Source organism: Dendrobates tinctorius, unplaced genomic scaffold (genome assembly GCF_039654945.1).
Source record: "Dendrobates tinctorius isolate UK_male_01 unplaced genomic scaffold, ASM3965494v1 ptg000028l, whole genome shotgun sequence".
Taxonomy (NCBI): Eukaryota; Metazoa; Chordata; class Amphibia; order Anura; family Dendrobatidae; genus Dendrobates; species Dendrobates tinctorius.
This window is the reverse complement of record NW_027361696.1, coordinates 49,806,646-49,812,758: the sequence shown is the minus strand read 5'-3', so window position 1 is coordinate 49,812,758 and position 6,113 is coordinate 49,806,646.

The window sequence follows — 6,113 nt, the reverse complement described above, 5'->3', positions numbered from 1 at the left end:
CTTCACAATTCCAGATATGGTGGAAATCCCGAGTCTGTACTGGAAATGCAGTGACGAAAGGGATTCTCCAGTTGCAAGAAATCTGTGGGGAATTAAAAAACAATAAATAGTTTTAAATCACAGCATTACATACCAAAACTGAGCTATAACACTTGGAGATACAAACTACCACCAACAAGATTGCAGTGAAAGTGTGCTCTGATGCGATCACATCCAATAAATGTGGCTTACCTTAAAGTCACCATCAGACGCTCTGCGGGTGAAACAGAGAAGCGGCAATAGGTGTCCGCTTTTCTTATGAGGTGTGCAATGCGCTCCACCAAGTAATCAAAATTCTCCATTTTCATCCGAACATATCCAAAAAATTTATCCGGGTTTCGTCGAAGGTCCATGCAGAGTGTAGAATAGACCCCACGCGTCATTCTCTTGGCTGTGATGGAGTGGATCCACAAACGTCGTCTACGATGCCTGATGCGCTGCTGTCTCGCTCTCTCCTTCTCCAGAACAATCACCCTCAAACGATTCGCCTCCGCTATAAAATCCGCCAAATTCTTCAAAATATTTCCAATGACAACATCCATCTTCGCCAGTAACTTGCTCTTCTCTCCAACCTGCACTTTCTCCTCTACAACCTGTCAAAGAAGGGCTGTAGGAACATGCTATATATAGTTTTCCAGTAGCCAATCCCGTTCGGAAGGCCACAAGGGTCAATTTTAAAAACCGGATCCGGCGTAATCCGTCGAAAAACGGATAGAAAAATGGATGAACCGGATGAGACGGATCCGGTTTTGTCTGTCAATAACAAGACGGATCCGGCAGAAAACCGGATCCGGCACATCAGGTTTTACAAAACATTTGCCGGATCCGGCATTCCGGCACGACGCCGGATCGCGCCTGACGCCGAAAACCTGATGTGTGAAAGTAGCCTTAGTTATTGCCAACACCTGTTAGGTGCCACAGGTAAGTTACAGGTGCTGTTAATTACACAAATTAGAGAAGCATCACATGATTTTTCAAACAGTGCCAATACTTTTGTCCACCCTCTTTTTTATGTTTGGTGTGGAATTATATCCAATTTGGCTTTAGGACAATTCTTTTTGTGTTTTTTCATTTAAGACAAATTAAATGAAGATAATAATACCAAAGAATTTGTGTTTGCAATCACTTTCAGGAAGAAACTAAGTATTATCTTACAGAATTGCAGGGGTGTCAATACTTTTGGCCACAACTGTATGTATATATATGTATATATATATATATATATATATATATATATAAAATTGAGCAGGGAGCAGCTCCTGAACAATGGCAATAGTTGGGTCAGTCCTTATATTAGAGAAATCAAAGAAGCAGCACACCATCATTTTAGCACAAGAAAGTGCTTGAAAGAGGCTCACACAGAGCCGAAACGTCGCGCACAAATGTGCTATTAAAATAGCTTTTTTGCACTAAAATGATAGTGTGCTGCTGCCTTGATTTATATATATATATATATATATATATATATATATATATTTTATTATTTATTATTATTATACCGATCTCCTCTGCTAAATGTAGTTACTTTCTCTTTAGGTAAGCGATACTTACCAGCAAACATAGCAATATCGATGCCTAGATACTCAATAGAGGAAGAGCACAGTCTTGTCCCATACATAGCAATCTCTTCTGATTGTTGTGTTTTTACTGCAAATTGTTTTTGCATTTTCCCCTTTATTTGATACATTTTTACTGCAAATTTGAAGCAGTGATTTTGTTATGCATTTTTTTTATTTTGCGCTTAAAAACGCAACTGCGTCTTTTTTTTTATTTTCAGGCTCCCGGCAGAAATCTTCTGGACTGTACACAAGGATTCAGGAGCTTTGTCTGCCCTTCTTGATCCCATGTATTGATTTATGTATTGTATTATACATGGCGGCATGCACTGCGGTCCCTCCGGGTGTTTCATATCACAAGATTCTCTAATGGATTCTCATACAAATCCTGCTGCTGAATAGTTAATGAGATCACTTCTGAACATCACATAATGAAACATAATGTTTCATGCCATGAGACCTCATTATTTAACCACACAGAGATCAGACAAACAGGACGCGGTCGTTTAGTGTGATATCATGTTCATCGGCGCTCATGATGATACTAGAATAACCGTTGATGTCACCGTGTGGGGCCTCGGTAGCTTCTCCATTCTTTATTCGTGAGGTGCTGTCTGTGTTTGCTTTTTTCCATCATCACCCTTATTTACTAATTCATCACATCCTATAATGTCAGGATTAGATGTTTTTTTCTTACAAATCCCTATATCTTGCCATAAATATGTAATTTTTTATTATCTAGTGTAAATTCCACTGTTCTCCTGAATCCGGCGATGTTTTTCATTTGTTCCTGCTCCATTCCATTCCTGAGATATGGCCCTCCTTTCCCTTGTAGATAAATTTAGTCTTCTTAGACAAGAGGGCGTAGTATGTTTAAGGAACACACCCATATGGCTAACAATAGCAAAGACTAAAGAAGACAATAACTCAAGAATGGAGAGGAGCAGAAACAAAAGAAAAATACCGCCGGATTCAGGAAAACAGCAGCATTTAGACAAAGTGGAAAAAAATTACATATTTACGGGAAAGCAAGTGATCATCTTTAACCAATTACTGGAGCCAAACATTACTGTAATGTGGTGTATGTGTTATGTGGGGAATGGCGGGGGACTAGCCTTATTGAGATTGTTCCTTTAGAGAGCAGAGGATACACTACAAACTATTCACAAGATAGGTGTTAAATGGATGTCCAACTTACAGGACCTCAAGTGAATTCTGCAGTGGTGTGAAAGACATGACCACTGTATCATGCACTTTTATGGCACTGGCTCAGTAATCTTCATCCGGACATACATTTATCCCCAAGCCTGTTGATAAATGTGTTTAGTAGTAAAATTTCATAACTTGGTTTATTGTTAAAAACTACAATGGACCCTGCCGGTTCCTGTACAGACTAGAAATCCTAACCCTGCAGTCCCTAGTGATTCCTGCATGAGCAGAGATAGCCCTATCCCCATATTAGACAATTGCGACTCGGACCTTTGCTGCCTGAAAAGCCGTCGAGTGCATCGTGTTCCTCCTAAAGAACCAGAGGACAGAGCAGAGTGCAAATTACTTACAGAAGGGAAAGTGTGCTGAAATAGAAAAGATCCCAGAGTGATTAAGCAAACCATGGAATATGTACTTAATATTAGAAAACATGCCGCCTACTTCATAAAAAGGAACAGAAGATATGTGCAGGGAAAAGATCATATGCAGCAAAGAAATAAACCCCAGCTGGTCTTTCACTGGAAATACTAGCAGAGGTAAAGTATATAAAGCCGCACCCGAAAGATGATAGGGCAGACAAATTAGTTAATAAAAAAACATCTGCTACCCTAAAAAGACTGAAACAAAGATAACAGAAACTAATCACCCAGAGAAAAGGTGTATTTGCTGTGGCTCGGCAGAGAAGCTGACCACAAAGCACAGACTCAAGGGTTCGAAACCAGATGCATAACAGTTATATATTGTAAAATTGGGATCTTTCCTGCAAGATGTCATATGTGGATTGTGCATTTTATGGGCATTTAAAATTTTAGGAAAAAACCCTACCAATGGGAAATTGAACTGTGACCTACTGTTTGCAGACTGTGCCAGCTCAGAGTCTATATCTGGAGAGTAATTCTTCTCTTCCGCCATGGGTATAAATTATGCATAGATACTATGAGCTGCCTTATGATTATTTCCTATGTATTAGGATTGTCTGTGGAGCACTGTGCGACTGATGGCTCCATGGTTATCTCTTATAAAAACCCCAGAGAAGATGCCTCGTTATCGACAGCACTCATGGTGTGCACCAAGATCTAGAGGGTGCTCATTACCAATACTGAATGATTAGCGAGCGTCTAATTATGTCAGCTAAAATGCTACATTCATATGGGAGTTCAAAAAAATATGCTGCAATACATATGTGCAAATTTTGATGCAGAAATGTTGATGATTTTTTGGAATTTTCAACCCTTGCTTTGCATTTTCTTCGCTGTGTTGATGAGATAATCTCAAATCTAATCCATAATACTTAAGACTATTGTTCACCAGTAAAATAAAAATAGAGACCCCCTAATGTTACAGAATGGGGTCACCGAGTGCTGAGGAGCAGAGGGCAGAAAAGTCACCAATTCATGGCGGAGCAGCTGCATGCAGCCGTACATCACCAAGCACAATACCGAGCGTCGGATAGAGTGGTGTAAAGCTGCCACCACTGGACTCTGGAGGAGACGTGCTCTGTGTAGAGACGGATCACTGTTGTGAACTCATTTTCTGCTCCACCAATTGAGTTCTCCTTCCGTTCTCCCTCTGGTGGTGACAGGAGGTAGTGAGGTTGGTTTAATTGGTAGTGATCTGCCACCTGATGATGAGGATAACGATTGGATCTCTGGAGTATCAGACTGGATATAAGACAGCCGACGCCCTATCCTGGTGCTGGTGATTCAGTCTGCTTCTCAGGTCTTGGACTTCAGCTCTGTTCCAGTCTTCTCAAGCTAAGTTTTTTTGCTAATGTCCACACTTGCTTTTGTTGGTCAATTCAGTTTTTTGTGTGGTCAGCCAGCCCCGGCTGGGGCTGTGCTGAATTTCCACTCTTATTTATCTGTATTTGCCAATTTGCTTTTTGTCCCTTATTAGATTGGCCTCTTTTTGCTCTGTCTCAGAATATTTCAGAGTGCTGATATAGAGGGAGAAGTCTAGTGACTTCAGGGTTAATTTTCCTATCAGAAGTGTTGGACATTATTTTTGTAGGGTTTTTGGCAGATTGCAGACAGTGTCTTTCTTTTCCTGTCCTTTCTAGTTAGTTTGGCCCCATCGTTTGCTCAGCCTATTTTACTGCCTGTGTTTGTGTTTTCATCTTGTTTCACCGTCAATACATGTGGGGGGCTATCTTTCCTTTGGGGTCTGCTCTGGGGCAGTTAGTTTTCCCCTTTTCTTGCTTTAGGCTTATGTAGTCCTCCGGTTGTGACGAGGGGTCTATATTCATCGTAGGTACGCTCCACGACTGCTGCTAGTTGTGTGGTTAGGATCAGGGATCTGCAATCTGCATAGTTACCAACCTCTCTGGTTTTCTGAGACTTAGCTTGTGTTGTTTTTTCTCCTCGGTGACCCATTCATAACAGATCACACTTCTCTGTCTGGCGTCTGATGGACGAGTCTGGGTTTGGTGAATAAAAGGAGGAGATTACCAGCCTGACTGCATTATGCCCCCTGTACAAATGGTGGAGGAGGTATAATGCAGTTACTTGATGGGCTTGTTCCAAGTATGAAAGTTATCCCCTTTCAATGGGATAAGGAATAACGACCAGATCACTGGGACCCCAGTTATCACAAAAACCAGGGTCCTTTTGAATGGAGTAGTGGTTGGTCACATAAGGGCCTAGTTCTCAAGATAGGTGGAGGACCCAGTGGTTGGACTCTCAATGATTAGTAAACAATCCCCTATTGATAACTTTAAAACTAGGTACAACCATGTTAATGCTTTCTGATTGTCAATGACCCAGGCGTTTTTGGATGCAGTAACTGTGCCCATTGTTGCAGGGTTTCGCATTTTCCTTCACTGCATGTAGCTGTAGTAAGCAAAGGAAAAAGGAGAACCAAGCAGCTTCCATTTCAAATCCTCATTCTTTATCCACCACAGCTAAAAGACACATTTTCCAACGTATTTCAGATCATATTGCAGTCCATAAACATGTGTTTTTTGGAAAAATGAGGCAAAAATAGAGACAGTGAACACAATACTTTAACCTATCCAGCTGAAAAACTTGGCCCCCTACTGTATGGTTCTACTGAGGATGGATTAATCAGAACTGCAGGTGTAGAGTTGTGGGGGCAATGACTGCAACCATCTCGCACCAGTCAATGACTATTAACACAACACTATCTAGGACTAAGGCCTATAAATATATATAAATGGAGTGTAGTGGGTTCCAATGCCCTCTTTGATGTAGATAGAAATGGATATGAATGACTAGATGAGCAGTCACCATAATTATTACTATTGCAGAAAGCAGGCAGTTGGGAGAAGGCTTCACCTAATTGGTATGCATG